We start from the raw sequence: 21,680 nt of genomic DNA, 5'->3' as shown, positions 1-21,680 counted from the left end.
ACAGCACACAACACCCAGCCATCACGAGGCAGAGAAAATCCCTGACCCCGCCGGGAATCGAACCCGGGAACCCGGGCGTGGGAAGCGAGAACGCTACCGCACGACCACGAGATGCGGGCCATTGCTTTTCACAATATATATATAAATGACCCAGTAGATAGCGTCGGAAGTTCCATGCGGCTTCTCGCGGATGGTGCTGTAGTATACAGAGGAGTTGCAGCGTAAGAAAATTGCAGCGAAATGCAGGAAGATCTGCTGCGGAAAGGCACTTGGTGCAGGGAGTGGCCGGCCGCGGTGGTCTCGCGGTTCTAGGCGCGCAGTCCGGAACCGTGCGACTGCTACGGTCGCAGGTTCGAATCCTGCCTCGGGCATGGATGTGTGTGATGTCCTTAGGTTAGTTAGGTTTAAGTAGTTCTAAGTTCTAGGGGACTTATGACCACAACAGTTGAGTCCCATAGTGCTCAGAGCCATTTGAACCTTTTTTTTTTTATTTTTTTATTTTTTGCAAGAAGTGGCAACTGACCCTTAACATAGACAAATGTAATGTATTGCGAATTCATAGAAAGGAGGATCCTTTATTGTACGATTATATGATAGCGGAACAAACACTAGTAGCAGTTACTTCTGTAAAATATCTGGGAGTATGCGTGCGGAACGATTTGAAGTGGAATGATCATATAAAATTAATTGTTGGTAAGGCGGGTGCCAGGTTGAGATTCATTGGGAGAATGCTTAGAAAATGTAGTCCATCAACAAAGGAGGTGGCTTACAAAACACTCGTTCGACCTATACTTGAGTATTGCTCATCAGTGTGGACTCCGTACCAGGTCGGGTTGACAGAGGAGATAGAGAAGATCCAAAGAAGAGCGGCGTCACAGGGTTATTTGGTAAGCGTGATAGCGTTACAGAGATGTTTAGCAAACTCAGGTGGCAGACTCTGCAAGAGATGCGGTCTGCATCGCGGTGTAGCTTGCTGTCCAGGTTTCGAGAGGGTGCGTTTCTGGATGAGGTATCGAATATATTGCTTCCCCCTACTTATACCTCCCGAGGAGATCACAAATGTGAAATTAGAGAGATTCGAGCGCGCACGGAGGCTTTCTGGCAGTCGTTCTTCCCGCGAAACATATGCGGCTAGAACAGGAAAGGGAGGTAATGACATTGGCACGTAAAGTGCGCTCTGCCACACACCGTTGGGTGGCTTGTGGAGTATAAATGTATATGTAGATGTAGAATGTAGTAGATGTAGATCCGGTATTACCACTGCGGCATGGCTTTATTCATGGTACACGGCCATAAATTTATCAAATGAGAGGCATACGACCATGTCGGTTGTGTGTACTCGCACTCCTTCTGCGCAACACAGATAGTTTGCGCTTCTCAATCCATTATGCTATGTTCAGTTAGAAAAACGTGCCGTACGTATAAAAGTGGTTGTGGAAAAGTACCACTTTTACGAATATGATACCGAGGGCTGTGGTTTGGCCAGCTGTCCAGAACACTGCCCCTGCCCCACGCCTCGGCCCGCCTGCGCTCCTGACTGACCACAGTAACTCAGCAGCCTCCGGCCGTTCGTCAGGCGGGCGGCCGCAGCAGTGCAGTGGCGCCGTGCTGCTGTCAGTTCTTGCCCCGGCAGGCGGGAGGCCGCGTTATGGTAATGCAGGCCACGCTGATGGGCAGCATCGCGGCGTGTGGAGTGCCGTATAAGGCGACGGCGGCCGCGCGCTGCACTCTGGCGGGGCACTTCCTGGCCGCCACCGGCTGCTGGCTCGCTGGTTCATTCACTGCCAGCACCAGGGTCGCCGACCTGCGCGGTCTCCGATCCAACCACAGCCCTGACAGCCGCCGAACGTGAGCCGTATAAGACAGCGCTGCCAGAGAGGGGGCACTCCTCAGCTTGTCTCTCAGCCCGTAGCAGAATGTTTGCTCCAATTGGCCAGTTTACTTCATTAACCCTGCTGTTCTGTTCGGGTGTATATGATCCCAAATGGCTATAAATTTAGTTTCTTATTATTTAAATATCAAAATAACTTTATGAAATTTGATGACTGTCTGAAAATGCAAGGGCAATACATGGTTCAAATTTTTTTTTTAAATAATTTATGTCAGCTGGTCATAAACCTTAAGAGTTATATATGTAATGTTCGGGTCAATGTGCCCCGATATTAATATGATTACTCTGAAGTCAAATACTTTCTGGTTGTCTTATATTTTATAGTGGTAATGAGTTTCATTGTTAAGAAACTTCCTGGCAGATTAAAACTGTGTGCCGGACCGAGACTCGAACTTGGGACCTTTGCTTTTGAGGGCAAGTGCTCTACCAACTGAGCTACCCAAGCACGACTCGGGCCTCGTCCTGACAGCTTTACCCCTGCCAGTATTTCGTCTCCTACCTTCCAAACTTTACAGAAGCTCTCCTGCGAACCTTGCTCTCCGCTGCAGAGTGAAAATCTCATTCCAGTTTCATTGTTCAACAAGTCAACAAAGGCTCTACCTCCTCAACAATGTACTTGTCATTACGACTTGTCAACTGTTCGATTTATCCATTGCTCTTGCTCACTTTGTATTCTCTATCGTTTCTGATCAGTCTGAATTGTGACGTCATGGCGATTACATCATTTACTGGCGCTGAGTTGGGAGAATCAGTAAATAGCTCAACAAACGAAGGATCACTTTCCGAGTTCTAAGATCATGTCAGTAACGCATCTGAAAGCGAGTGTTCTGGTGACATTGACGACAGGTCACAGCCTCTTCAAAGTAGTGCACAGACTTCTATTTCTAAAAACGGGAATATAGAATGGCAGTTGCAACCAGCAGCACAACACGGCCACCTACCTGCTTCGAACGTCATCAGAACTACCCATGAGTTACCAGATATGCAAGCAGCAGAAGTTCAAATGGTTCAAATGGCTCTAAGCACTATGGGACTTAACATCTGAGGTCATCAGTCCCCTAGACTTAGAACTACTTGAACTTAAAACTAACCTAAGGACATCACACACATCCATGCACGAGGCAGGATTCGAACCTGCGACCGTGGCAGCAGCGCGGTTCCGGACTGAAGCGCCTAGAACTGCTCTTCCACAGCGGCCGGCTAGCAGAAGTTCATTTGAAGTATTATTTTCTACAGCATTTCAGAATGAAATAAAAGAGATGTCAAATATTGAGGGGCAAAGAATTTATTGTAAACAATGGACAAACATTGATGATTTACTTTCCAAGCGTACTTAGGACTTACCTTCCTTGCAGGTGTATATGGCTCACATGGGGAATGTACAAAATTTTTTGGAATAAGGATACTCGTGGAACAGATTTCCAGCAACCATGTCCCTTGAAACATTCTGTAAAATATCGCGCGTCTTGTAGTTTCATAAGAAATCCACAAGAGAGGAAAGACGACGTACTAATAAACTCGAAGCAATTCGTAGTATCAGGGAGAAGTGGTTAGAGGCCCTTCCCGAACTCTATAATCCAGGGAAAAATGTGACCGTTGACGAGCAGCTGGTAACATTTAGAGGCCGCTGTCCAGTCAAGCAGTACATCTCAAGCAAACCGGCAAAATGTGGGATCAAGATATGGACTCTGTGTGACAGCAAATCTTCATATGTACTGAAAACCCAAATTTATACAGGAAAGGAGAGTGGAGCGGACCTGAAAGAAATCAGGGCACGAGAGTAGCTGCTGTTCTTACCTCTACTTTGCGAGGTCAGAATGTATCATGTGACAATTCTTTTACGCCATACAATTTTGGACAGCTGCTCCTCAAAAGTAAACTGACAATGTTAGGAAACATACGTAAAAATAAGCCAGAGCTACCACAAAATATGACCAACAAAGAGGTTCCACCATGGTGGGGAAATAAGTGACAGAGCTGATAACAAGCCAAAAATGGTTTTAGATTATAATTCAACCAAAGACACACTAGATCAGCTAACAGGGGCATACACATGCATCATGGCCGCCCATGATGGTTTTTTACAATATTTTTGATGTTGCCGCTGTCTTGTGGACTTCGACTGACCCTAACTGGAATACAAGAAAATTGACTGGATCGAGAATATTTTTGGAGGAACTTGGAAAGTCACTGGTTGCAGAGCACATTGTATCAAGGCAAGCATTTTCCAAGAACAGCTGGTTGCAGAGCACATTGCATCAAGGAAAGCATTTCCCAGGAACAGAAGATTCATTGAGAATGATAAGGAGCATCCAAGACCGTGAAGGAGTGGCAGGTGTGGTTAAATCAGTAACAATAAGAAACTCTACTACATGTGCGCGCTGTAAGTTCTGTCCTTCAAGCAATGACAATAAAACAAACATGTTGTGTGGAAAGTGTAACAAGCATGTATGCAAAACACACGTCGCGTGCTTGTGTCCAAACTGCAGTGAGTAAGAAGAGTTCGTGTGACTAGGGCCTCCCGCCGGATAGACCGTTCGCCGGATGCAAGTCTTTCGATTTGACGCCACTTCGGCGACTTGCGCGTCGGTGGGGATGAAATGCTGATGATTAGGATAAAACAACACCCAGTCCCCGAGCGGAGAAAATCTCCAACCCAGCTGGGAATCGAACCCGGGCCCTTAGAACTGACATTCTGTCACGCTGACTACTTTTTTCTTTTGCATTTTGTTCGTTGTTAATCGTTGTGTTTGGTCTTTGCGGACGTCACACGACATCCGTTCAAGTTCGTTTGTTGATCCTTCCACTCCGTTTTTTATTACAGAGGCCAACCAGCTCTCTGACCGAACACGCTGAGCTACCGTGCTGGCTCCACGTTACTACCGGGGACGGACAGTAAGAAGAGTGATACGGACAGACGGATGGATGATTGTAGAGAATGACTTTTTGGTGGAAATGTTTGCTATTCCTAACACATCCTGCATGAATATTAAAATAATATTTTAGTGAAATACTGTGTATTATTATTATTATTATTATTACTATTACTGTTATCGCTATGTTCATTAACAACATACTGTAATATAACAACAATGGACATGGTTCTTAACAGGGTGTATGACCATCTCGGATGGCAATGAAACTCTACACCTGGCATCCATGCCAGCCAAAAGGATGACAAGGAGTTTTGGTGGTGGGGCGTGCCATTCCTCCACCGGTGCGGTTAGCAACTGCTAGATGCTAATTTGTGCACGTGCACGTTCTGTCATATGTCTCCCCAACGCATCCCAAACCTGCCGGATGAAATTTACGTGGAGGGGACGGCCAGGCCAGTCCATTCGGCAAATACCCTCTCGTTCCAAGAGCGCCTCCACCTGCGCTGTTCGATGCGGTCGCGCGTTGTCATCCATAAAAATGAAACCAGGGCCCATGCAGCCGTGAGAAGACGCACATTGACGTTGACCGGCGACTGTATTTATTTACTGCCAGATTGTAGACCTCTTCTCTGATGTTTCAAAACAGGTCGTACATCTTACAGCTTTCGTTTTTCATCTTTTCTGTAACTTTCTTTTGTTTTTATCTACAACAGTTTACAAAGAATAATACTTTTTGAAATAACAATAATTTAAGGTTTATATATAAAAGAGGAACTGGATGAGGGGAGGTTTATCGTTACTGATTGTGACAGGCTGTAAATACCTCGGAATGGTTTCTTAGAGCTGTTAACCATCAATCAAGGTTCAAAAAATGGTTCAAATGGCTCTGAGCACTATGGGACTTAACTTCTGAGTTCATAAATCCCCTAGAACTTAGAACAACTTAAACCTAACTAACCTAAGGACATCACACACATCCATGCCCGGGGCAGGATTCGAACCTGCGACCGTAGGGGTCACGCGGTTCCAGACTGTAGCGCCTAGAACCGCTCGGCCACCCCGGCCGGCCATCAATCAAGGAAAAAAGGTTTGTTCAGCAGTAGAGAAACAGTACTGCTAATTCTGTGTATTTCTAATACAAAATGTTAACTTTAGGTGCTGATACGTATACAGCATTTGTGCTTTCTTGCCTAGAACGCCAGTACCTTATGCTTATTTATTGCCATATCTCGTCTTCCTCCTCTTGTTCCTCTTCAGTGTCATTGTTTTCACTGTCACTGTGGACGTCGCTGTCCACCCTCTAGAGATTCTTCTTACTTTGCTTATAGTCACGTCTGCTATGTCGTGTCCGCAGGTACACTTCATGTATTGTTTTTTCATTACTGTGCGTCAATGAGTTTAGTTGTGCCCATTGTTCTTCGTCTCCTATTCCTGTGTATACATCTATGTCTGTTTCTGTATAGTCTGAGAGTAGTGTATGTCTATCTTTCGCATGCTGCCCGCAGAAGAAACAGAGTGTTCTGCCGACTCTTCTTCCCCGCATGTGCATGTCTGTCTGACCGGTGAGTACACCGTTTTCCAAGATTTGGAGGTTAGAGTTAGCAGAGTCATGTAAAATTGTGCCTGCCGAAACACAATACCTGGACCACCAAAACGATCTTGCTGGACCATGTTCGTGGCTGAATTACGTGCTCCCATCTTTCGTCATACGAGGGTACGTTCAGAATCACTTCTCAAACTCATATCTGCTCTCGTCAGAGAAGTGAACGCGACCGCACATCTCGTCCGTTCGGTCCCTATATTATCACTAATAATAAAAAGAGACTGAACCAACAAGGAGTGCCGTCGCGTGCTCTTCTCCGATGAGAGCAAATTTGAGTTTTGGTAGTGGTTTGGACATACACTACTGGCAATTAAAATTGCTACACCACGAAGATGACGTGCTACAGACGCGAAATTTAACCGACAGGAAGAAGATGCTGTCATATGCAAATTTTTAGTTTTTGAGAATATTCACACAAGGTTGGCGCCGGTGGCGACACCTACAACGTGCTGACATGAGGAAAGTTTCCAACCGATTTCTCATACACTAACAGCAGTAGACCGGCGTTGCCTGGTGAAACATTGTTGTGATGCCTCGTGTAAGGAGGAGAAATGCGTACCATCACGTTTCCGACTTTGATAAAGGTCGGATTGTAGCCCTTTCGCGATAGTGGTTTATAGTATCGCGACATTGCTGCTCGCGTTGGTCGAGATCCAATGACTGTTAGTAGAATATGGAATCGGTGGGCTCAGGAGGGTAATACGGAACGCCGTGCTGGATCTCAAGGGCCTCGTGTCACTAGAAGTCGAAATGACAGGCATCTTATCCGCATGGCTGTAACGGATCGTGCCGCCACATCTCGATCCCCGAGTCAACAGACAGGGACGTTTGCAAGAAAACAACCATCTGCACGAACAGTTAGACGACGTTTGCAGCAGCATGGACTATCAGCTCGGAGACCATGGCTGCGGTTACCCTCGAAGCTTCATCACAGACAGGAGCGCCTGCGATGGTGTACTCAACGACGAACCTGGGTGCACGAATGGCAAAACATCATTTTTTCGGACGAATCCAGGTACTGTTTACAGCATCATGATGGTCGCATCCGTGTTTGGCGACATCGCAGTGAACGCACGTTGGAAGCGTGTATTCGCCATCGCCATACTGGCGCATCACCCGGAGTGATGGTATGGGGTCGATTGGTTACACGTCTCGGTCACCTCTTGTTCGCATTGACGGCACTTTGAACAGTGGACGTTACATTTCAGATGTGTTACGACCCGTGGCTCTACCCTTCATTCGATCCCTGCGAAAGCTACATTTCAGTAGCATAATGCACGACCGCATGTTGCAGTTCCTGTACGGGCCTTTCTGGATACAGAAAATGTTCGATTGCTACCCTGGCCAGCAAATTCTCCTGATCTCCCTCCAACTGAAAACGTCTAGTCAATGTTGGCCGAGCAACTGGCTCGTCACAATACGCCAGTCACTACTCTTGATGAACTGTGGTATCGTGTTGAATCTGCATGGGCAGCTGTACCTGTACACGCCATCCAAGCTGTGTTTGACTCAATGCCCAGGCGTATCAAGGACGTTATTACGGCCAGAGGTGGTTGTTCTGGGTACTGATTTCTCAGGATCTATGCACCCAACCTGCGTGAAAATGTAATCACATGTCAGTTCTAGTATAATATATTTGTCCAATGAATACCCGTTTATCATCTACATTTCTTCTTGGTGTAGCAATTTTAATGGCCAGTAGTGTACTATCGTATGGTGAGAGGTGGGTAGTCGTAATCCAACTAAAACAACAATAATATTCAAAAACAACTATAATATTCAAAAACAACAAAAATAATGAAATTTTCGTAGCTGTAAGATCCAAATTCATACTAACCTATCTGTCTAATAAACACGCTAGCCAAGGTCCAGGAGAGGCTCTTGTGTAGCCGCCTGCATGCACACAGTGACCTTCGTGTCCTTTGCTTACAACCATTTGGCTTCCGCGAAGGTAAGTCAGTCGATGACGCTATAAACAGTGCACTCACAATAGTCTCAGGAGCCACACGTAAATATGCAGTTGCAATTACCGTAGAGATTGCAAGCGCCTTTGACAATGTCTCCTGGCCTGCAATGTTCGCGAGACTTAAAGAACTGGACATACCTTCACCTTTCTTAACACCATCATTCTTGCTACCATAGGCGTCTCCAACTGGGGGCAAGAGGAGTCTCTTGTCGTCTCTTGGAATCTGGGTACTATAAGCTTTTTATTCATTATTGCCTTCTCGCACATGATGAGAGAAAGTTACCTTTTCTAGTACTTCAACTTCCACCAAAACATTCTTGATGATTTTGGCTGTCACACTACTTCTAACCCATGCTGCAATTAGCAATTGATGCTCTCCTGACATCGCGGTCCCGCCGTAAATTTATACACAACTGCTGCCCAGAACGGACGCGACGAGTGTGTTCAATTTCTGTGGGTGAGCGGCTCCAATACAGATGCAGAGTGACTCTTCACTTCCAACATGTGAAGACAGGACCCAGCTGCCTCTCTAGGGTCCAAAATACGACCTCTCTCAAAGTTTCTTAGCTTTGGAAACTCTACTTGTCGACACCATACTAGCTTTTTTAAAGCGCTCATAACCCAGTATGGTTCGCCAAACAACACACCCTTCATTCAGTAAGACAAATATAGTGCAGAGTTTTGTCTCTCAAAGTTCGTTGAACCTTATTCGATGCACATCAACGGCGTCTTGACTGGTACTCTATCAGCATCCCGCGAAAATATTCTGTCTGAATCCCATTGTTGAAGGCGATAGTTGTAATCCTTTGCAATAGTAAAAAGGAAGGACTGTTAGGATTTAACGTCCTACAGACAACGAAGTGATTAGAGACAGAGAACAAGCTCAGGTTGGAAAAGGATGGCGAACTAAATCGGCAGGCCGTTGTGGCCGAGCGGTTCTAGGCGCTTCAGTCCGGAATCGCGCTGCTGGTGCGGTCGCAGGTTTGAATCCTGCCTCGGGCATGGATGTGTGTGATGTCCTTAGGTTAGTTAGGTTTAAGTAGTTCTAAGTCTTGGGGACTGATGAGCTCAGATGTTAACACCCATAGTGCTCAGAGCCATTTGAACCATTCTCGATGGTACGTTGAGCGAGAGGGGCAACCATTAATTAGAGATGAATGTGAAGACTCTGAACAAATTTAAGGACTTTTTCCGAAGTGTTCGGTCTTACAAGAATCCAAATGAAATCTTGCTCCAACACGACAATGTACGCCCACGCGCAAGTCTCAGAACCAGGGAAAACATCGCAAATTAGTTTGGATACCACTGCTCAAATGGTTCAAATGGCTCTGAGCACTATGGGACTTAACATCTGAGGTCATCAGTCCCCTAGACTTAGAACTACTTAAACCTAACTAACCTAAGGACATCACACACATCCATGCCCGAGGCAGGATTCAAACCTGCGACCGCAGCAGCAGCGCGGTTGCGGACTGAAGCACCTAGAACTGCTCGGTTACAGTGGCCGGCGACACCACTACCTGATCCACTCTATCAGACCTGGTTCCCTCGGACCTCTATATGTTTGGGCCACTTAAGAATTGTTCAGGTGGGACACACTTTGGGGATGATGCGAGCGTAATGTACGCAGTGAAAACATGGCTACCGGCACAGGACGAGAGCTTTTAGCAATACGAAATACCTGTTCATACAAAAAAAAGCTTGCGTGAGGGCAGAGAACGTGATAGAGACTACGAAGAAAAATATTAATGTAAAAGAAATGTCGATTTCACCAAATTCTAACTCTTAAGGATAAACATGTTTTAAGATAAAGAATTGTGGGTCATTATTAATTGAACGACGTTAGAACTTACACAGTGATAGCTTGCACTTCAGGGTATGTCAAACGGAACCACTTGCAGCTCAAGATTAAATAAAATTGTCCAGACTTCTGCCTTTGACGTTGTAGCTAAATACATTCTAGGACAAAAGAAGACGCACCACCGAGAGATTATCCGAATCCCTTTGACTGGAGTAGAATTGTCCTCAGATCCGCTTCGAATTGAGTCTTAGAGATCCGCGAAGACGAGTCTGGAGACACCGCAGACAGCGGTGGGGTACCAACACGACTGTCGCCCGACAACCAGGAGTGGTGGTCTGTGGTGCCATTTCAGTTCTTAGCTGGACGCTTTCAGTTCTCCCTCGGCGTCACCCTTACAGCACAGCGGTACGTCGACGATATTCTACCCCTCTTTTGTTGCCCTTCATGACAAGCTGTCCTGGGCTTACATTTCACCGAGCTTGCTGAACCCAGCAAGGTTGCCGGATCTCTCCCCAACTGAGAACGTTTGAGCGTTATGGGCAGGGCCCTCTAACCAGCTTGGGATTTTGACGATCTAACGCACCAATTGCACCGAATTTGGCACGATATCCCTCATGAGGACATCCAACAACTCCGTTAATCAGTACCAAGCGGAATAACTGCTTGCCTAAGGACGAGAGGTGGACCAAGTTTGTTGATTGCTTAATTTGTGAAGTTCTTTCTCTTGAATAAATCATCCAGTTTTCTGAAATTGTGATCACTTGTTTTTCTGTACATTCAGATAATTCCTTCGTGGTGCAGTGTGGATTTTTTATTTATTTATTTATTTATTTATTTATTTTTATTTTTTTTTTTGCGTGTAGATGTGACAGATCTCGGTAAACTGAGAAGCTGTAGCCTTGCAAAGCGGGTGACGTAGTTGCGATGTCGCGGAGCCTTGGGAAAGAAACCAGTGTATGACTGGAGCGACGCGGCAACGGAGCGTCCAGTTTTAGAAGCGCCAGGTTAGCTTGCGTGCTTAAACGCGCGGGAACTTCCGCGATTTGTCACTGGCGCGACCGCACGTTTTGTTGCGTGCGTTGTGTGTTACGGCAAAGGAAGCAGCGGCCGACTCAACCGCTTCCTGTTGATTTGCGGGCAGGCTGCTGGGGACCGATTCATACATTGACCTTAGACGCTGGCGAATTTTGAAATAGTCGTATTCCGGGGAACAATAGCGCAACAAGATCACAGGGAGACATGAATCAGACAGACATACTTGTAACCAAGATCACTTTAATGTTCTGTAGATTACTAAACCCTGGTGTCTACCAGGGTATCCCAAAGTTTTAGGGTCAAGGATCCGATCTGATTCCACAGAGATAATGAACTTCTGGTCGGAAACGAATAATTTTTTGACATAAAAACTAGTAGATTGGGAAACAGCAGAAGTCGCTGTAATGAAACAAGGGCCCAGAATGCGATGGAATCTCTCTTAAATTTTATATATAATTTTCGACTGAGTTAACTTCCACTGGTTCCTTGAACAAAAAACTGTGCTTTGTGGTTGGGAGAAAGCACAAGTCACACACCCGTCTCCAACAAGGGTAGCGAAAGCGATCCACAAAACTACCGTCCAGTATACTTGACATCAACTTGTTGTTGAATCTCATAACGTATTCTGAACTCAACCATAGTGCCGTAGCTCGAACAGAATGACCTACGTCACGGCAACCAGAGCTGATTTCGAAAACATCGATCATGCGAAAACGAACTAAGATTTTCTCACATGACATCTTGAAAGCTCTGGACCAAGAGAGTCGGGTAGATGCAGCATTTCTCGCCTTCCGAAAAGCATTTGACTGAATACCACATATACGCTTATTATCAAAATTAGGATCATGTGGGGTATGAGGCAAACTTCGTCACTGGACTGAGGATTTCCAGATAGCGAGCGTATAGCATGTTATCTCGGACGGAGAGTCATTAACAGATGTGGGAATAACTTTGGGTGACACCACGGAATTTCGTTGGGTCGCTTGCTGTTCGTGTTGTATATTGATGGTCTTGGGGACAATACTAGCAGTATATTCAGGATTTTTGCGGATGATGCTGTCATCTATAATGAAGTTCCGCCTGAAAGAAGCTGCATAAGTATTGTCAGATCTTCGTAAGATTTTAAAGCAGTGTAAAGATGGGCAACTTGCTTTAAATGTTCAGTAATGAAAAAGGGCACTTCACAAAACGAAAAAACGTGGTATGGTATCACTATAACATCAATGGAACGATCGCAATGGCTAAACCCTGGGTAAAGCTGGTAGCAGACTTCGGTTTATTGGTAGAATACTGGGTAAATGCAATCGGTCTACAAAGAAGATTGCTTACAAATCACTCATGCGGCCAATCTTAGAATATCGCTTGAATGTGTGCGACGCGCAACACATAGGACTAACAGAGGATGTTGAACGTATAGTGAGAAGGGCAGCACGAAAAGGCACAGGTTTGTTTGACTTGCAGGAGAGTGTCACTGAGATTATGAAAGAACTGAACTTGCAGACTCTTGAAGGTGGTAGCAAAGTATCCCGAGAAAGCCTAGTTATAAGGTTTCAAGAACCAGCCTTTTTAAATGAGAACTAATCATATACGACAACTCCCTACTTATCGCTCCCATAGGGTTCCTGAGGACAAGATTAAGCCATAATAACTGGTACAGTGAGAAGTACCGCCGGCCCTTTGTGGCCGAGCGGTTCTAGGCGCTACAGTCTTGAACCGCGCGACCGCTACGGTCCCAGGTTCGAATCCTTTCTCGAGCATGGATGTGTGTGATGTCCTTAGGTTATTTAGGTTTAATAGTTCTAAGTTCTAGGGGACTGATGACCTCAGATGTTCAGTCCCATAGTGTTCAGAGCCATTTTTTTTTAGAAGTACCCTCTGCCATGCACTTCACAGTCGTTTTCAGATTACGGATGTAGATGCAGAAATTGAATGATTAAGTAACCTCAGTGGTAAGTAAAGTGGGTGGCTGAATTCGATTCTCTGGTTGTATACTGGAAAACGCAACTACTCTACAAAGGAGATTGCTTACAAAAAAGTCACTCGATCTATCCTAGAATATTGTCGAAGTATGTGGGATCCGTGCTCGTAGGTGTCAAAAATAACACCCTATACACTCTTCTGTAGTTCCAGCCCACAAACTGGTAGACTACCGTTGTTGGTGATCCGAGACAAGGATCACGTGGGGGTCTTCAGCACTCCAGGTATGGCTACTGCAGATTTTGAAAACACTATTCGGTCGAAAGAGGTCTCATCTATGAACAATATATGCTGTAGGAGTTTCGTCTGTGACAGTGATACTGCGCTGAATAATTCATTGACAACGCTCAACTCTCGAAATCAGTTGGTACTACTCCTTACGGGCTTTGTTTATAATGGGGGTGTAATTTGTATAACTTCTGCACTGGATTGTATGAAATATGCACTTCACAAGTAAGTTGGCGACTTGTTATTCATGAATCATCTTCTGTGCGAATAATTCTTCTCGAAAGCCTGCGCGCTGAATGTCCCAATTTCTCCTAAGTTTCTGTCCGTGACGATAAATTTCTTGCATTTGGGAGCATTTAGTTGAGCATTTATTCGGTTTCCCGGGAAACACGATGCGGTGCAACTGCTATGTCCAGTGTTGTCGCTGGAGGCTCCAAAGCTTGCGGGCCTCTTTCTGGCGACAAGGCAGGCCACAATGATGGCAGCGTTGCTTACAGTCTATGGTGCTCCACACCACCAGGTCTGAGCAACATTTCGAACAGATTTTGATACTTCAATACATGCACAAACCCCAGAAAATAACATGCTGATGGTGAGAGACGTATATGGGAAATTAATGCAGTGAAAACAAGGGTACAGTATAGAAGAGAAATATAAAGACTGACTGGCTGACAATATGGGAGAACATAAATCGAAATATTCTGACCTAAATTAGAGCTCTGTGGTTCTGCGCTGTGAACATGAAAATCACAAGTAATTTAAAGGTGAATGGAATGCAATTCTTGAGATCAAAGAGACAGTAAAGAACAAAGGAATGTGGGACAGCGTCCCGAAAAGTACATGAAACTTGGCCCACCAGCATCAGGCCAGCACACTTCTTAGGTCCGAACAAGAAACGTCATCCCAAGTCAAAAATGAACGGTGTGAACTGGATGAAGGGACATATAACCTATTACATTCTAAAAGAAGAAAGCGGAAGTACCTGATTTCTGATGCTACATAACGTGCCAACACCATAAGGTGACAAACTGCAAGAAGATACATGCCTACTTCCTTAATGGGAGAGCTACATCAAGTAGGCCACAAAACTGTTACGCAGCTATTGAACGAAATCTTTGCGTTTGTTACGCTGTATTTAACGTCAAACCAAGATTTTTTTATTATCTGTTGTTGAGTAAATTCAGTACTTGCCGAGAAAAAGTGTTGTATGGTAAAAATCGCAAGAAAAAGAGGAAGAAGCACTCTCGAGAACAATAGACGTCGGGAAAGTGGAAGCAAAAGCAAACTCCTTAAAGAAATCGAAATACTAATAGACAATTCGTGCCAAGAGGAAGCAACAGAAGCGATAGGAGAACTCTTAAGACAAGTCGCCAATTCCAGGTACAAAGGAAGAGCAAAAAAATGGTTCGACTCAGTGTGTTACAGTCTAAGAAAAGATGTACTAGAAACCCTACATCAAGTAAAACAGTGCGCAGCGAACCCTCTACTTCTCAGGACTTACGCCGAAAAACGAAATACCTATAAGAAAATTCTAAAAGAAAAGAAGAGAATATTCCGGACAAGAAAAGGAAACAAACTGGTGGAGGAAACCTCAAAAGACCCATATATTGCTCTATGACGCTGAAAACGAGCTGAAACACATTGCCTCGATATAAAAGATGGGAGACGCACTCCGAGAACATACTGAACCAGGAAGGACTAAGAAGGTGACAAGAGGGCAGAGAGGATACAATGCCATAGACAACCATCGAATGGGTCCCTCTAGTCACAGAAGAGATCAGAGATGTCACTAACGGCACTAAGAACAAAAAAGATGCAGGCCCTGACAGACTTTATAGTGAATATTTAAAAGACACTACCCAAATACTAACGCCAATGGGGAAGAGACTCTACAATAACTACATAGAAACAGCCCCCATTACAAAACGGTGGAGACAGTCAACAGTAAAAGTGCTATACTATATAAAAGGTAAGGAGATCCCAAGAACCCTAGCAAATTCAGGGGCATAGCCCTAGAAAACTTACCTTTCAGAGGGTTCGAACACCTTCCCGAAAGCCAAATGGGATTCAGGAAGCGAAGATCAACTGTGACTGCAATAGAACTCCTGCTAAAAAGCGTATGGAAAGCTCTTGAAGACAGAGAATAGTTTTATGTGGCATTTATAGACTTCACAAAAGCCTTTGACTTTATAAACAAAAAATTAATGACCAAAAAACTAGAGGAAACACTAGGAGAAAACAATATGTAGACACGAATCATAAGAGCAATACTGCGATGGAACGAAATAAGGATCTCAGACAACCTCTCCCTGTCGGAGCCGATACTCCAATCAAAACCGAGTACTACAGGGAGACCCACTCAGTCGTCTGTTATTTATCCTTGCAGTGGAAGAAATTGTAACAATACCTCAAATGGAGGATGTAATCTCATATGTATTTGCAGACGATATTGTAATAGGGGGAAAGGACATTGCAAAGTTACAAGAAGCGGTATGGAATATTGGTGTGTCGAACACGGCTTGGAAATAAACGTGACGAAAACAAATGATGTTACTCAGAAATGGAAGGAGAGCACATGCATCACCTGAGTTCTTTATACGGGAGAGAAAACAGAAGATTGTACCAGACTTCAAGTACCTAGTTGTCACAATACCAACAACTGCAAAATGTTTCACAAAACATGTAACAGAGAAAGCAATGCAAGCAATAATGGCAATTCATAAAATTCAATACATCAGATCCGTTAGCCTAGAGACTGCAGTGGCACTATTCAGAACCAAAACCTTCCAAATACTGACGTGCGGCATAGAAATTATAGGAGCATATCTTACAGTGGAAAAACTAACGACACTAGAAAGAATGAAGGCGACCTATGTAAAGAAAGCAATAGGAATGTCGAAAGCAACGAGATCCAAACTAATATACCTGTTGGCGAGGGAACCCTTCCTCATTGAAGACCTGCGGACAAACCCGATACTACCCAACGGCAGCACTTTGGAAAGTCTACTTAAAACATTGAAGGAGAATAGGGAAGACGTACCTCCAGAATTTTACAGCAGAGGCACCATGATTGACCGACCATGGATAAAGGAAAATTCAGAAATGAGACACGTGATCACCAGAATGGCAGTCCATGGTTTCCACCACCTTGTTTGAAACAACACGTCATATCACGAACCAAACGCAATGTGTGAGTGTAAGCTGTGTTATCAAATATGCAAACGTTACCATATAGAACTCTGTACCGAAAGATAAGTGACTATGAAAATGCTAATATGTAAAATTTCTAATTTCGTTTATTATTGTTGTTTATTATTATTGAATTTGTATGGCTATTTGGTTGCAATAAACTTATTATTATTAAAAAGTGTTGTCGCACTGTCCCTGCGAATATTTGTCTCGCAGCAAACAAGTCCATTTCCTCTCTGAAGATACGCGATGTGGCTGTCCGACCATGCACGGCCAAGCGAACAGTATGTCTGTCCTCTCTGGTGCTAGTCACGCCTTGTGTGGCACTGAATACGGCGTTCTTGAATCCATCGAGTGAATATTGGCATGACACTCGTCTGATGCCGACCAATGCTAATGCCAAGAGAACGCGGAACAATGAGCTAAAGTATCGATAGGCCACAATCGATGCTGTCGAAATCCGACAATGTAGATGATTCTCCTTCCTACAAGAAGCATGCTACGATCTTCTCATAAACAAACAACATTCATATGATAGCCACGAGGGAGAAATCCGCTGGGTGATAGTTCGTTATAGTTATAAGGATGCAGACGACCTTACTGCTACCTACTTTGTGCAGCTGTTCTTAAGTAGGCCATCCTTTTACTTGAGTATCCTAGCATTTGAGTATCCAGCCAGTTTAACGTAATTTGAATGGCGCCTTCGTGGAGTTGCAATGTTAATGGCCAGCAGTGTAGTAGGAATGCATAACAGGAGACGGAAGTGATAACAGCGTCCTGAAATGGGTGGTTGCGGCAGCGAAGAGAATCTTTACCACTTGTTTCTTGACCGGCTGCTATTCGCTAGCGTCAAGGGGCGTGTCCCCCACCTCGAACCCCCCCCCCTCCCCTCCAGTGTTGAAAGTTGATACACTGATCTGTATCTCATCGCTGGATATGAAGGACACATCCGAAAGCATCAGTGGAGCGTTAAAGTTGTGCTTCACGTTGATAATATCGATCTGGTGTCACCGCTGGATATGAAGGACAGTATCTGTTAAGATTAAAGTTGTACCGTTAACAGAGGAACCTCACACGCTGTTAGTGACATTGCTGATGTTTCTAGAATGAAACGGAACTGTGTAAACTTTGGCCATAGATTTCTGGCCATTGAAACTGCAGTAACATGAAATTGGCATGAAGGATATGCAGATGATTAGCATTTCAGCACAGCCGCTCAGGTTAGGTAGGAGAAAAGTCATCTGCAAAAATTACGCAGCGGGTTTTCAGAAAACCTTTTGAATTCTTGTTTACTTGCGAGACGATCGCATTAGGCCTCATGTAAGAAGGAGAAACGCCTACCAACACCTGTCGGATTTCGACAGAGGCAGGACTGGGGTCTATCGAGACTGTGGATTGTCGTTCGCGACATGAATTCTGGCGTCAGTCGGAATCGTACGACTGCCATGTAAACACGAAAACTATGGGTTTAGAAGAGCCACACTCAATGCCACGAAGGATCTCAACGGGCGCCCCCAACTAGCGCTCGAGAGGACAGATATATCGTTCGCTTGGCCGTGCAGGATTCTACAGCCACGTCAAGTACCTCGAGCCAGGAAATGGGGCATGGTTTACAGTCATGTATACGCTACATCATCTGGAACACCATGCAGCTGTCAGCAGGGACATCACTGTTATGGCTAGCTTCAAGGCGGCAGCAGAAAGAGGCACGCCAACTTTGGTGCACAGCACAGTGATGTGGGCACTAACACTGGATGCAGGAGTGGCAGAACGTCCTCCTTTGAGATGAGTCCCGATTCTGCATACACCATCACGATGGACGTATCTGCGACTGGAGACTCTGATCGGAACATGCAAAATCCCCTGTTTGGGGTTTTGTATTCCCTGCCCAGAAAACTTATTGTGGGGAGGCCACTTCCTTAAGATCTACTCAGTTAAATTACATGTTCGCAAATTTAAGTGAATGGCGCGCTTTTTATAAGGCCCTAGGCATAGGTCCGTGCTATCACTTATCTATACCACCCCACAGGCGTCACAGCAATGGAACTGCAAGTTTCCATCTGACGCCGATAGCAGTCGCGCGGGACCTGGTGGACCCAGTGGTGTGTGTCCGCTGAGCCACGCCTCCAGCAGCTCTGGACTACGAGCGCCCTCTGCCGCCACAATACAGGAGGGATGATGGCAGCAAGATGGCCTACTTTTCCTTAGAGCCACTTCATTTTGGGACCCTATGCATCCAATTCCATCGTTATTACTGTTGCGACAGCTGGACTCTTATTCTTATTACTCGTACATTATTTGTAACGTCTTCGTTCGCTTTGAGAAATACGAGTTAAGTAAACCTCCTGTTCATTATGTTACTTGTTCAGTGATCATTTCTGTTCCTGTCCACCTCCTCTTATCATTGTGTATAAAGTCGTACACAACAAAATCCTAAATTGTGAATTTTCATAACAAATAACTTGATAGGAGAATTTCTAACAAAAACTTTCGTTGAAATACACCTGTTTAGTTACGTAAAACTGTATCACCCTTATTAAAAGAAGCAGAGAAACAATGAATACTGCTACCTGTGCGAAACTAATGATTGCTGTCTATTTTGAGGAACATAACTACACTTCTGTCTCCCAATAGGCCAAGTGAATTTAATTGCGATCTGAAACTTACGAGGGCCGTTCAGAAAGTAACCTCCGGTTGATTTTAAAAAATACACCAAGTTAAATAAAAATATTTTAATATATACATCTTACAACTACATCTGTGCACTATTTTTCTACATAGTCTCCATAGCGATTGAGGCACTTATCGTATCTCTTCACAAGCTTTGAAATTCCTTCTGCATAAAAATCACCCGCTTGTGCCTGGAGCCAGCCTGTGACCGCATCTTTGAGCTCTTCGTCGTCATCAAACCGCTGTGACCCGAGTCATTTCTTCAAATGCATGAAGAGGTGATAATCACTTGGCGCCAGGTCTGGGCTGTAAGGTGGATGGTTGATAACGTCCCACCTGAAGGACTCAAGAAGGGCCGTTGTTCTGCGAGCAGAGTGGGGACGGGCGTTATCGTGCAAAAAAACGATACCGGAAGTCAGCATACCACGGCGTTTGTTCTGTATAGCCCGTCGTAACTTTTTTATTGTTTCACAGTACACGTCTTGATTAATGGTCGTACCACGTTCCATGAATTCAACCAACAACACCCCTTTGGCATCCCAAAACACCGTTGCCATCAGTTTTCTGGCAGAAAAATCTTGTGAGGCTTTTCTTGGTTTGGTAGGCGAATTTGAATGTGCCCACATCTTTGATTGTTCTTTTGTCTCAGGGTTCACGTACTTAATCCAGGTTTCGTCACCGGTCACGATTCTGTTTAACAATGGTTCTCCTTCGTCCTCATAACGTGACAGAAAGTCTAATGCAGAGGCCATTCTTTGAGTTTTGTGGTGGTCGGTAAGAATTTTGGGCCCCCATCGTGCACAGAACTTACGGTAACCCAACCTTGCTGTCACTATCTCGTACAAGAGAGTCTTAGAAATCTGTGGAAAACCAGTAGACAACTCCGACATTGAGAAACGTCGATTTTCACGAACTTTTGCATCAACTGTCTGAACGAGTTCGTCAGTCACCAATGATGGTCTACCACTCCTCTCTTCATCATGAACGTTTTCTCGTCCACTTTTAAATAAACTTACCCATTCACGGACAACTCCTTCACTCATAACTCTTGGTCTGTACACGGCACAAAGCTCACGATGAATAGCTGCTGCAGAATATCCTTTGGCTGTAAAAAACCTTATGACAGCACGCACTTCACATTTGGCGGGGTTTTCTATTGCAGCACACATTTCAAACTGCCACAAAAACTAAACTAGCGCAGGTACGACGTTCACTCGACCACGGCTTGATGCCGACTGACCTGTTGAGTGCGTGAACGCACAGATGGCGTCGCTACTCCCCCCACAACCCGCACTGTGACCAATCGGAGGTTACTTTCTGAACCGCCCTCGTATATTCGCCCCACGAATTCGTGACAGAAACAGTGGCTGGAAGCTTTGTGACTGCTAACGAGAACCGCGCATTCAACACATGTACTCTGATCCTGGAATTGTCGATCGTATCGAATCGCTCAAGTAGCGGACAAATTGACCTGTCTCACCAGTGCCACCTGCAAAGCTCATTGTGAATTCTCGTGCGCTGTGATGAACAGTTCTGACGTGGATGTGCTCTGCAGAGAAGACGAGGGCGCATCGCGATAACTAAAAAGAGATTGGACCCCTCCACGCCTGCACCAACGTGGTGACCGAACCAAAAGTTCTACTGTCACCTCCGTCAACATGTTAGTTATCTAATAGGTGGATCACAGGATGTTTGGCTGTGATGTTATCCGTGCGTCTGGGTAAGACTACGCATTAACACGGTCCATCAGGTGATAGATAGTCGACAAAACGCGAATGAGGGTAGCAATTTGAAGAGCATAGGGAAAAAAGTGCCAAGGCTCGTGCGGTGGGAAAAAAACCCCTGCGAAAGTGGGATGGGTAGTAAGAGCAGTAGAGGCTTACTAGCTGCGATAGTTCATGCAAGGTTGGGTTTGTTAGTATGGGTATCATGCATCATTACCATGGCAGGCGATGTATCCGAGTTTGCTGCAGCTGCTGCATTCCTGGAAATATCAGGATCGTTATATATTAGTGGGAGATCGGCCATAGATCATCTCACTGTGTGTGTGGGGGAGGGGGGGGGGTAGAGCTTGTCTGCATGTAGTTGCAACTGCGTCCCCTGCTGGTTGGTCTCCTTAGCTGGACTCCCGTCTACCTTATAAGTAGGCTGTTTAGGTTTTTATATTGGTAACGCCACCACCACGTAGCGCTCTGTATGAAAATCACTGGCTGTGCTATGTGCAGTCTCTGGCCGGTTTGCATTGTTGTTGGCTATTGTAGTATTGGGCAGTTGACTGTTAACGGTGCGCAGCGTTGCGCAGTTGGAGGTGAGCCGCCAGCAGTTGTGGATGTGGGGAGAGAGATGACGGAATTTTGAGAGCGGATGGTCTGGACGTGCGTCCATCAGAGACAGTGCATTTTTAAGACTGGATGTCATGAACTGCTATATATATTATGTCTTTT

Source organism: Schistocerca nitens, chromosome 7 (assembly GCF_023898315.1).
Source record: "Schistocerca nitens isolate TAMUIC-IGC-003100 chromosome 7, iqSchNite1.1, whole genome shotgun sequence".
Lineage (NCBI taxonomy): Eukaryota > Metazoa > Arthropoda > Insecta > Orthoptera > Acrididae > Schistocerca > Schistocerca nitens.
Note: the sequence above shows the minus strand (reverse complement) of the source record.